The 13,458-nt window shown below is 36.2% G+C and overlaps 1 pseudogene across 1 annotated transcript; it reads left to right on the top strand.

Moving 5' to 3' along the window:
- The first annotated feature begins 7,344 nt into the window (after positions 1 to 7,344).
- LOC306667218 (S-adenosylmethionine decarboxylase proenzyme-like) lies at positions 7,345 to 8,103 on the top strand (annotated as a pseudogene). Its single transcript has one exon. The product of its transcript is annotated as an S-adenosylmethionine decarboxylase proenzyme-like (transcript).
- Positions 8,104 to 13,458: the final 5,355 nt, after the last annotated feature.

Here is a 13,458-nt window from a genome sequence, read left to right as displayed (position 1 = left end):
AACCACTAGGTACCATTTCACATCAGTTAGAATGGCTTTGATCAAATAATAATAACAGGTGAAAAAAAAAGAAAGATTAAAAAGAATAATAATAATAACAGGTATTATCAGAGACAGAAAAGGGAACCTTGTACACTATTGGTAAGAAATAAATTCATATAGCCACTATGGAAAACGGCATGGAAGTGCCTCAGAAAACTAAAGATAGAATTACCATATGATCCAGTAATTTCACAACTGGGCATATATACACAAAGGGACTGAAATCAGTGTGCTGACAAGATATCTTCACCCCCATGTCCATTGTAGCACTCTTCATAATGGCCATGAAACAAAAACAACTTAAGTGTCCATGATCAGGTGAATGGAAATTAAAAATGTGGTATGTATATGTATGTGTGTGTGTATGTGTATATACACAAATACATATATATTTACATTGGTGTGTGTATAAATATGTGTATGTGTATATATATGTATATATATTATGTATATGTGTGTGTATGTATACATACATGTACTTACATACACTAATGAAATAGGATTCAGCCTCAAAAATGGGGAAATCCTGTCATTTGCTGCAACACTAATAACCTGGAGGATATTATACTAAGTGAAATAAACCAGGCACAGAAAGGCAAATACCCATGATCTCATATGTGGAATCTAAAATCATTGAACTCATAGAAATAGAGAATAGAGGATGGCTACTAGTGTCTGGAAAGAGGAAAATAGATGAGGAAAAGGAAGATGTTGGCCAGAGGATACAAAGTTTCAGCTAGAAAGAATAAGCTTAGTGATCTATTGTACAGAATGGTGACTATAATAAATAATGCATTGCACATTTCAATATTGATAAAGATTTTAAATTTTTTCCACTAAGAATGATGTGTGTGAGGTAATAGATTTATTGATTAACCTGACTTAATCATTCTACCTTGTAACATATATCAAAATATCACATCGTACTCCCAAATATATACAATTATTATGTCAATTTAAATTTTTAATTAAAATAAAGTAAATAAACATAACTTCATCCTTATTCAGAGAAAACAGATGAGAGATAAATCTAATCTATACAATTGCACGCATTTTTTTCCTAGCAAAACCATTGCTTATCAATAAAAGTTTTCACTAATTTTTATGCAATACTTTTTCTTATCTTATATATCCTCAAAATATCTGAAATTAAGAACAATAAAGTTAAATTGTTACAAGACCAGAAAAAAAGAAAGTTTTGTTTCTAAGGAGCATTTCAGTAATATCTTAATTGTGAATGTATTTATTTTAACCATTTTAGTCTTATGCATATTTATTTCTAATTTTACATAGATGTTTAATAGAAGTTATTATATTGAGATACAGTGTAGTAATTCAGAATTAATTTCATATCCAACATATTTTTTTTAGCATTTTTTAGGTGATTTTGAGTTGACCTAATAACCAAGGATTCTCAGGAAAATAGACACCACTCTGAAGAGCCTAGATTGGGATAGGCAACTCTTAACTTTGTGGTAAGATGATTTAGTAGTGGATTTAGCCATTGTTGATTACTTCACCTGATCCGACACATAGAAGATAGAATTTTTATATAAATTACTGTATCTTCCAAATAATAGTAAAAAACTAAATGTAGGTGTTTGGGCACGTTGCATCTCTTCCCACTTCCAGGGAGGAGTCCCCACTGTGTGGAGAACAGCAAACTGGCACAAACACTGGCTGCCACCGGAAGCATAGTTCCAACATGTCTGCCACTCCCTCTTGGCCAAGTGTCAGGGTCACCAAGAAAGACCGGCCGTAGGCACTGAGTGGAACAATGCCTCACTCACATAGAGAGAGGCAGAGCAAGATCAGCTTCAACACTAAGCACTGGTAGTACTGAAGCAGTGGGTCTTGCCAGCAGCCACCAGAGGGTAGTGGTCTATATTTAGCTCAGGTTGTAAAGGCTCTTCTCTTCCCTGTAAGAAAGTATTCCAGTCTGAAGGTCCATTCTAGCAGGCAGCTGGTGGGGGTTGAGGGTCCTCCCTACTCCTAATCTTATAATTAGCAACAACCTGAAGAACAAATAAAACAACATTTAATGATTGCCCCAAATATTGGACTTAAAAAATATTTCATAACATTGTATCAACCCATCTTGCTTTAGAGATAATGCTTAGGCAATTTCGGTTTGTACACCACTTCTTCGCTCGTCTGAAGTTTTCACTCTACCAATAAATGGTGGTCTTGACCCTACGGCCGGTTTTATGATACAGGATCAACTCACTCCATTTGAACGAACTTTACTAGAGAGAACACTGCTGTTTAGGGCTGAATTTTGTCGCCCTCAAACCGTATGTGGGAGTCTTGACTCCCAGAGAATGGGACTGTATTTGGAGATGGGACCTGTAACAAGGTGATTAAGGTGAAATGAGGTCATATGGCATGGCCCTAATACAGTAAACCTTTTGGCCCTCTATAAAGAGGTTTAGGCATACTCATGAGAAGAGGGAAGACTATGAAGACACAGGATGAAATGGCCAACTACAAATCAAGGAGAGACTTCAAAAGAAACCAGTCCTTTCAACACCCTGTTCTTAGACTTTTAGCCTTTGGAGACATAAGAAAATAGTTTCTGCTGCTTGAGCTACCTTGTCTGTGGCACTTTGACAGCCTTATCAAACTAATAGAAGCGCCCTTGTGTGAAAGCCACCCATGCCCTTTGGACATTCAGCATATGGGCCCTTGCTATCAGTGGTCACTGGGCAATGCACAGAAGTGGCCTCAGTGCCACTGAAGGGGACAGCACAGAAATGAACCTTCAGTCCAAGTAAATGCCCTCTGAGGTCAGTGCAGCCCTCTCTAGTGAAGTCATCAGAGCAGAACATCCTCCCAGTGAGGGGCTGTTGAGAAAAGCTAAAATGGAATAGCATGACTTCAGGAAGTAAAATGCATTTGGGAGAGTCAGTAAATAAAAGAAGCCATTCGATGCATTTTTTTTTTTTTTTTTAATTTGCCAACTGTCATCAGATTCTTTCAAATTTTACCAGATTATCATCAAGTATTTCAAAGCCTGGCTTGACCCTAACATGTGGTTCCTAAAATCCAGTCATCTTACCTTTCAGTTTTGAGTCTTAAGGTCTGTGGTCTTCCTCCACTTAGTCTCCACACTCTCCTCACATGACATTTTTTTAAAACCTTCATTTAGAAGAGGGATGGAAGCATCTGCAGAAAGGCGCCGGACAAACAGACTCATCTGTGTGGTGCTGGGTTGGGGATTAGGTACATTTATTATTTTTGTGATTATCTTAAAAGGACTTAAAGGACTTAAAATGACTTAAAAGAAAGAAATTTACAAAGACAAGAATTAAGATTAGACAAACTGAAAGAAATGAATCTTGGTTCTGTTACTTTCTGTCGTTCATCTTAAATGAAGTTTGTCCTCTCTCTGGTTGGTAGACACATTCTGGCTGGGACTAGTAACAAGATTGCAGGGCTCTTACCACTCCTTGCAGATCACAAGATCAAATGTTTACCACATAATGTTACTTGGGTGCCTGCTGGGTTTCCCAGTATGAGCAAAGAACTCTTGTCAGATGAGGCTATAGTGAAGGTCTATTATCCCCAACATATTTAAGTATTTTCTAGACTAAATAAATTTAGTGAAATGCCTCACCTGAATTAGTTTCCTGCTGATAGAAATAGAATATTTTCCTCCAGATAGAAACAGAGTAATGGGTAGACAGAACTGATATGCCTCTTGGGTATAGTTACAGAGACTGGAACAATTGGTATGTCCTCTGAGAAAACTTGCTTTTAAAAGGGTGGAAAGATCTATCACTTCACTCTTATTATTCTTAACATCTTTATGCTGCACTTGACTGGTCTGACTTTCAGTTTTCACTGATATCATATACCTTTGTTCTGTTTTTAAAGCTACATAGGGATACTATTAACAAGAAACCAAACACATGCCTATTCTTGGACAACCAAGTCCAATAGCAAGTCCAATTGCATGGGGCAATTTGGTACCGAGGAAGCCATGCATGTTAGTCTGGCCAAAAGAGACATCAGGAAGATGAATGCCGCTCCACCCCCATTTTTCAATCAACAGTCTGGCTCTTCTATTTAACCTGCTTCTGAGAACTGGGGGAGAAGGCAAAGCATACTTAAGCTGAAAAGGGCATTATGTGTCTTCTGGGAGTGGGACTCATTTCCGGTGACAAGCAGTAAAACTAGTAGTAAAACACTAAAACTTACTGGGGCACTGCCAGTCTTGTTGATATGGGCAGGGATAATTCTGTTTTAACATGTAGGAAGATAGCCCTCATCAGTAGTCCCCACCTCCACCCATGCCCAGAAAAAGAAAACAGAGTCCCCAACCAGGAAACACGCTCCACTCAGCAGAAGCAAGCAGGGTAGGGTCACTGCTCCAAATGCAGCCGCCACTTGACCACCTAAATTGGCCCGTGACTTATAATTCTCTATATCCTTGACTTTAAATGACGTTTCACTGACACTATTCCTATGTCCATCCCTAGCAGTCTTCTCTCTGAGAATTATTTGAGGTTATAATTCCCAGAGATTTGATCTAGCTTGCTTTTTATTTTTCAGATATTTTTTCAAAATTTTCAATCCTTCTTATTGTTTTCTAAGGCAGGCTATTTGAGAAATATATATGCATATATACATTTCTCTCTTGGAGGTTGGAAGAAATATAAAAATTTGCCATCTTGATTCAACTAAAGATGAAAACTTATTTTTAAATGATGATCATACTTTAAAAGAAGAAAATCCAACTATATCCACTGAGTATAAACTAAAATCTTACCCACGAGTGATAAGTATTTGAATTATAATCTATATATACTTAAAATTCAGTATATAACTTCAAGACCACAGTTAATAAAACCTTTAGATTCTCTTCAAAATTGCATTATTCTCAAGAAACTTTCTCATTTATCAGAACTAAAATTCTTTCATGTTAGGGAAGAAGCAAAATTTATTTATAAACAGAGAGAGGCTAGGATATTGAATTTATCAAACAGATTTTTAAACAAATACTCACATTTTCCTACCAATTCTTTAGGACACTCCATATTACTTTATATCCTAGTCCCCTGTGGTGATCCATGTTTAAGATTTTAGTTAGTAATCACTTTCCAATGCCAAAATTAGCATGTATTATTGTTAAATATACACATGTATATATTGATTGGACTCTACTTAATCTAATTGCCCGAGCATTTACAAGTAAGGCAATTTAAAAAACACAGGTATAGTGAGGTGCAGTGGCACACACCTCAATCCCAGCAGCTCTGGAGGCTGAAGCAGGAGGATGGCAAGTTCAAAGGCGGCCTCAGCAAAAGTGAGGCCCTGAGCAACTCAGTGAAACCCTATCTCTAAATAAAATACAAAATAGGGCTGGGATATGGCTTAGTGGTGGAGGGCCCCTGAGTTCAATCCATGATACCCTTCCCCCCCCCCCCCCACACACACACACAAAAACCATAGATATAAACAGCAACTCTGCTAAGGTGCAAGAGGGAGACCTAGTATGAGGTTTTCCTCCTCTTGGTTGGAAACCATCCAGCGAGTGGAGCCAATTCCCAGATAAGGACCATAAAGTAGAAGACCATGGAAAGTGCTTGACCTTGGTGAGCAGGAAGGAAAGAAATAATTTTCCTTCTGTGAGGAAGGAAAATTATTTGTCCTGCATGAAACTTGCCATTTCTTTCTGACTTTCAAAAGGCTAAGAAGTCACTGAATGAGTAGGCTAAGGCTACCCTGCTCCTGATGCTAGAGGAAAGGACACAGGAAGACCAAATTGCAGAGAGGCCTCCATCAAGAACTAGCAAGTAAATGACTCTCTGTCTACTCCATCATCATCAGCCCTCAGGGATAGAGGTCAATTTGCCCATCATCACCACCAAGACAGCTGCCATGTAGGCTACCCCAGAATCAGTCCTGAACTCTGGTTTGCCAATGAGCAAAAATAACACATAAGGGAAACTAGCACCCAGCAATAAAAATTAGAACAAAAAGAGCAAATGCTGAGTGAAATACAGTTGTCCAATAATACAGAATAAAAACTCAAACTATAAAAAGGTAATATAATGTAAGGAGATTCAAGTAGAAGCCATAAAATATTCTGTGAACTTTATGAATGGTGATGGATACATAATTCTTTAATGAAATGATCCCATACATAAAATGCATTAGGCAAATTGACTATTCCAAGCAGATCTGGAACATCTAGTGGAAGAACTATCTTGTATTCCTGTCCTACAGCTGCCATAACAAAGTGACAATAAACTGGGGACTTAAAACAAGCTCTGGAGGTGAAGTCCAAACCCAAGGTGTCAGCAGGGTTGTGCTCCCTCTGCAGCCTCCGAGGGAAGATCCCTCATGGCCTCTTCCTAGCCTCTGGTGCTTGCTGGCAGGCTTTGGCACCCCTGGACTCAGAGCTGCATCACTCCAATCTCTGCTTTGGCCATACCTGGCTCTCTTCTCCTTTGTGTCTCTGTGTCTCCAAATTTCCCTCTCCCCAAAAGGATACTACTCAAGGGACTCAGGGCCTCTACACCTCAGTTACATCTGCAAAGACCCTTTTTTCAAATAAGGTCACAGTCAAAGGCATAGGGGGGTTGGAACTTCAGCATGTCTTTTTGTAGGACACATTTCAACCTCTGCTCTAACTCAAAGCACAAAGAAAAGAATGAGATAGAAAGCTTTAGAGAACGGTTGGGGGAATTGGATGATATCTTCAGGAAACTTAACATGGAAATAAAAGCAGTTCCATCAGAGAAATAAATGAAACCTCTAGAGGCTATGGTTGGTGACATTAGCTGGTACTCCCTCTACTCTCTGAAAGCATCAGACTCTAATCAGAAAGCATCAGACTCTAAGAAGATTGAACTCTATATACCTCTATTTCCAACAGACTCTTATTCAACTTTTGCTCACCCACACACAAAAAAAACTGAGAAATTTTTATTAATCCTTTTTTAAATGTTAGTATAAAATTATAGCAAAAAAAAGGAACCTGAACTTCATAACACAGCTGGAACAATCTGGAGCAGCAGTGCAGTAGTGGGAGCAGGGATGTAATTTATTTGATTCTCTGTGGTTATTGGGTGCTCACTAATCTCATGGTGAGGGAAGCAGCACATTTTTCCGGAGAGACCAAGAAGCTGCTGGAGGCTTGATTCTCTTGGCAGCAGCCCAATGCAAAACAAGGATCTGGGCATGTTTGCACTATCCCAAGATCTGAGTAGAATGTCTTTTTAAAGGATGTGCAATGTTCAATCCTAAGTGTGACAAAACAGACAAGCAGGAGGATGCTTATGTACTCAGAGTAGCATGTTTGTCTCCAGGTGACATTGCATTTTGAAGATTTGTGGTGCCACCCTTTGCTGAAAGCACTGGTTCCCCTGTTAACGCTTGCTAGGAATTACAGAAGGTTTGACTCAGCTCAAACTGTCATTTATTCTTGTAAGAATTTCATGAAACTTTCTTGCCAAGGATACCTGCACCAGAATTTCCAGGAAGAAATGGAGCTTCTTAATGCAATTTTCCCAAATAGAGCAGCATATTGTATGAGGCATCCTTCAGTCAGCTAGATCAAACCCTGAAAATTTTGGTGGGTGAGCTTGACCCAGCAGTTATGGATTAAATCCACATGATAGATGGTATTACTACAGAAGATGTCACTCATGAGAGTGGAATTTGTGACATGATACCAGGTTCTGCTATTGATATCACACCCCATTCAAGTCTTGTGGGTATTCAGTGAATGGAACCAAATCAGATGGAACACATTGGATTAGTTACATCAAGCCAGAACTAGAATTATCATATGTTATGTTTAAACAAACTTAAGTCAGACTCCTCATGATGCCCGAATCAGGAAAGTTATCGAAGTCTTCAAACCAGGAAAATTTGTGACCACCTTGTTTGTCAATCTGAATTCTAAAGGTTGCACAGTACTTTCTTCACCCCAGAAGACTGAAGGTTTTAAACGTCTTGATTGCCAGAGTGCTATGTTCAATGATTACAATTTTGTTTTTACCAATTTTTCTAAGAAATGGCAACAACAACAGAGTTGATTAAGAAAATTGAGGAAAAGTGCAAAAAGAGAACATATAGAAGGTAGTGGCTGCTTTCTAGATGTCGATACCAGGGGGCACGCTCTCCATTAGCACCACCTTAAGTTTCAGAAAGCCCTATATGTAATAAGAGCGTAATCATCTTATTTCATCAAGAAGTTAGATATCACCATGAATGCTTTCTTCTCTATTTTGGTAACCCTTGCCACCCTTGCTGAGAAATTGAAGTGCAAGGAGAAAAAAAGTTTTTACTATATGAAGCTACAATGACTTGTGATAACAATTCAATTTGGTTTATGCAGAGTATAATGTTTCTGCAGGTTTTGTCCAAAATTCCCCAAGGCTCTTGTCCTCATTAGGTGTTGACCTTAGCCTACCCATCTGGGTCTATTTTATTAAACTGCTGGCAGAATTTTATATCCAGTTACCTCCACTTTCTAGAACATATTCTCTACTAATATTATTGAAACCAATTTCTACTTCACACTATTTTTACAACAATTAAAGTTTTTCTTTTACAAGTCAAGTTCAGTTAGAAAGAGAGAGAGAGAAAGAAGAAAAGAAAGAAAGGAGGCACAAAAGAAAGGAAATATCCCTGAGCTAAAGAAAAGGCCTAATCTTTAGATTGAAATGGAGATTGTTGAGGAGTGATATATACTTAGACATATTCTGGGAAGTTTCTGAGTGCTAGTGATAAATTGAAAACATTCAAAGTTTCTGTCAAAAAGAACAAGCAACCATAAAGAAAAAAAAAATTATACTGACTGAACTTCTCGTTTGCCACCTGGAAGTTAAAAATCAGTAGCATACATCTGAAAAATACTGAGAGAAATGAATTTCAATCTAAGAATCGTATATGTAGCTAAGAAATTATTCATCTGTCAGCAAAATAAAGATATTAGAAGATATGCCAGTGTTCAGGGAGGAAAATTTCTCAGCAAATTCTAATGAAAACCGATAATAAATGCTGCAGAACACAAAAGGCTATTTAATATGGGAGAAACAAAAACATGATAAAACAATGATGTGCAAAAAAATGCTTCAATATTAAGTCTAAATAGTAAATCAACAGTATGCTAAGGGGGCACAACTGTAGTCACAGCTACTGGGGAGACCGAGACAGGAGGATCACAAGTTTGAGGCCAGCCTAAGCAACTTAGTAAGGCCCTGCCTCAAAAATTTTAAAGGGCTGGCAATATAGAGGGCACCTGGGGTTCAATTCTCAGTACTGCAAAATGTATATATATAGATAAAAATAAAATGTAAAAAAAAAAAAAATCAAAAGAGCAAAACATGTAAAGAAAGCACTAAATAAACCCTCTAGAAAGAGAAGGGAAATACAATAAGGGAAATTTTATTAATCATTTCAAATGAACTGTAACAAACTTCCTCTGCAAAAAACATGAGAGTTAGTAAGGAATGGGAGGGATGGGGAAGGAGAAATTAAAACTCTCATCTATGGGGGAGATAGTGGAGAGATGTGATTAAAGGAAAAGGAAATTATTTAAAACTCTTATTGGTGATAATTTTTAAAAAGGAAAAAAAAAACAAGATATTTGTAATATGTAGTGTCCTTGTGCTTTCATGTAATGTTTGTACATTAAAATTTAAATTAATAAATGAAAGAAAATGAGGCATAGCTTCATAAATCCAATACAAAAATAAGAAAAAAGAAGTAGAAAACAACTTAAAAATAAGTGATAGGTAGAATACATGATGAAATAGTAAAACTCAATGTCATTACTTTGAATGTAAGTAGACTAACTTCTTCCATAGAAGAATAGAAAACATCAGATTGGATTTTAAAAATTAAACCTTTGTAAAATCTTTATAAGAAACACAAAATAATAAAAAGGTTATAAATATTGGAGTGGAAAAGATACTAAACAAACCAAAAAGGAAGTAGAAATGGCAATATTAATATCAGACAATGTGAAATTAGAGTAAAAATGCTAAAGATAAGTTAATTTTATAATGAGAAAATATCTATGAAAAATGTATAGTCAAGATTTTATTAACAAAGAGCAGCTAAGTATATAAAGTAAAAATTATCCAATATACAGAGATCTGCTTTAAAAAAATAGACTCACAGTAGAAGACTATAATACATGACTTGGTAAAATTAACACAACTTGAAGAATTATATCATATTATTTTAAAATGTGGTTTAATGGATAAGGTATTTGTGTGTTTATGTGCATATCTGATAGCCCTTGACTAAAAAATAAATTGTTTTCCTCAATATTTCTTGAAGACTTATAAAAACTGATCATCTCCCAGCTATAAAGAAAACCTTAATAAGTTTGAAGAAGTATCTTAAATGTCACATTGTTTTATAATACTCTAGTAAATCGGAAATAAGCTAAAATGAGTTACCAAATAAATCTTGTTGTGATTTGGATGTGAGGTGTCTCCCAAAAACTCGTGTGTTAGACAATGCAAGAACTTTCAGAGGTGAAATGATTAATGAGATCCTTGACCCAATCAATGAACTAATCCCCTAATGGGATTAGCTGAGTGGTAACTGAAGGCAGGTAGGGTGTGACTGGAAGAAGGTGGGTCATTGTGGGTGTGTTTTTGGAGTATATATCTTGTATCTGACAAGTGGAGCCTCTGATCATCATATAAGCTGCTCCACCACACTCTTCCGCCATGATGTTCTGCCTCATCTCAAGTTCTAAGGAATGGAGCCTGCTGTCTATGGACTGAGACCTCTGAGACCATGAGCCCCAAAAGAAACGTTTCCTCCTCTAATTGTTTTGTTTGGGTCTTTTAATCCCAGCAGTGAACAAACTGCCTAAAACAAATCATGAGTCTTAGAAATTAACTAATTTACTCTTAAACATAAGAAAAAAATCAAAAGAAAATTTACAAACTATATAGAAAGCAATGAAAAGAACATCTATTTTCACTTGTTTTAAAAATTTGGAATTAAGATACTTTAATTCATACTGGCATTTCTTTTTTCACATGGGAATAGAGTATATTTTGAAGTATTATACGTACATAGAATAAGTACAACATTGCAATTAGGATCCCATTATTGTGGTAGTACATGATGTGGAGTTATATTGGTTGTGTATTCATATATGTGGATAGGAAAGATATGTCTGATTTATTCTATTATCTTTCCTATTCCCATCCCTCTCCCTTGCCTTCATTCCCTTTTGTCTAGTCCAATGAACTTCTAATCTTCCCCTCCCCTGTTGTGGCATCCACATATCAGAGAAAACATTCTGCCTTTGGTTTTTTGGGACTGGCTTATTTCACTTAGCATGATATTCTCCAGTTCCATTCATTTACTGGAAATTGCCATGATTTCATTCTTCTCTATGGCTGAGTAATATTCCACTGTGTATATATACACTACATTTTCTTTATGCATTCATCTGTTATCAGGTCGACTTTAGCTCAAGTGATTACTTCCTCACGCTGGACTTTCCATCCATCATTTCACTTCATAATTTGAAATCTGGTGAAAGTTACTCAGGAAAATGTACAGCCTTAAATATTTTCACTATTAAAAAAAAAGAAGATGCTAAGTAGTTTTTTCATGTTTGAAAGACCAATAATAAATGGCAGTCATCATTCCTATTCATTAAGAAAATTAGAAAAATGGATCACAACATACAACTTTCCTTATTTCCACATGGCCAGAGTAAGTCATGTGAGCACCCCTGAGTCCAAGGGGACAGGAAGATCATTATTCCTCTTTGCCCAGAAGTAGAACAGAAATATCTGTGAGTAGCCCTAGACTACCACAGTACCTATGCCCAAATTTCATGGGTCTAACATTGGGATGAAATATTCATTTTCAAATTCCAAATCTCAAAGTCTATTTAATACAAAATGTAGGTGAAATAAGATTTATGTGACCTTTTAACCTTTAAAAAATCCTAGTGTATCAGTCTTGAACTTCCCTTACACACTCTGAACCTCTCTGAATCTGAGGGCTGAATTGAAGAAATTGAGGTCTGGGCAACTTTCTCAGGATTAGTAAATAAAGTGTGAGGTTAAAGGGTAACAACCATTCTATACTGATGTACCAGTCACTATGAGCTCAAGTATTAGTAAATTGGTATATGCACATCTACATTTACTGAAACTATAAAATAACTCTCTTTGATTAGAAAGTAGTAGTCTAATTATTGTGTATTTCATAATGTATTTTTGTGTCTAACAATAGCTCATTGATGTAAATATTTTTGTTGGAATGGGCAAATATAAATCTTATTAAATCAATAAGTAGGACTAATCTGAGATGTAGCAGCAATATCATCAATAAATGTTTGTGTGTTTATGTTCACATTTGCTACCCAATTAGTTAAAAAATTATGTTTATATTGGAATGTTAAGCCAGTGCAAAAAGTATAAGGCTCCAAGAAAAACAGTTACATCTTCTTAGTTGTTTAGCTGAACAAGGAGACAAATATTGAATAATAATTTCAATTATTAAAGGAAAAAGTTTCACAATTTGAAATTGGACACTGCTAAACATTGAAGTGTAAAGGATATAATATCAAAATGTTTTATCAATTCTTTAGATGGCAAATCTTCAAAGACAACGCCAAGAACTTCCCATCTGTGTCTTTATCTGATATGAGCTTCATGACTCACCAATGACAGAATTATCCACCATTATTTCCAGGTAAAACTAGTAGAGTTCACTTGATTTAAAATAAGAATGAGCACTGAAACAATCATATTATGTATGACTACATGTATAAATTGTATATATCATCTTATGTATATCTACATATTTAGCTATCAATTTACCATTTATAATAAGAAGATCTGAAAAATTCAAAACACTTTTTAACTTAGCTTTTTGCTTTTGCCTTTTATTAGTGTAATAGAATTATCTTAACTTTTTGGATGCTAAGCTTTTAAATAAAACCTTACATTCTCAAGGTGTTCTGTCTTGCACTTACAAAACCACTGATTAACCTTTTTTCAACTCCACTCAGGAGTTTTTCAAACTCAGTCCCTCACCTTTTTACCACCTCTGTAAATTTTTAGAATTTAAATTTTTTAAAAATCTTCACAAGCAACCCTCTGAGGCATAGAACTTTCCCTTTACCAGACCCTCCCCAAAACCATTTTTTTAAATTTTCCCTGGTGACCCCCTTTCCCTTCCCTCCTCCCTACCCCATGTCCTTCCCTTCTCCTCTCCCATTCCCTTCCTTCTATTTTACTGGTCTAACTTCCACTTATTTATATGTTTTTAAGTGGTGCTTTATAGATACATTCTAAGATAGAATTCACTGTGGTATATTTATATATGCAACATAGTGTAATTTTGTCAAATTCATTCTGCATTTCCTCCCCTTTCCCATCCCTCCCCCACCACCTCCCCCTCAAGCTCCTT

This window comes from Sciurus vulgaris, assembly GCF_902686455.1.
Source record: "Sciurus vulgaris genome assembly, chromosome: 8".
NCBI classification, from domain to species: domain Eukaryota; kingdom Metazoa; phylum Chordata; class Mammalia; order Rodentia; family Sciuridae; genus Sciurus; species Sciurus vulgaris.
The sequence above is the reverse complement of the archived record's forward strand: the minus strand, read 5'-3'. Positions and strand labels throughout refer to the sequence as shown.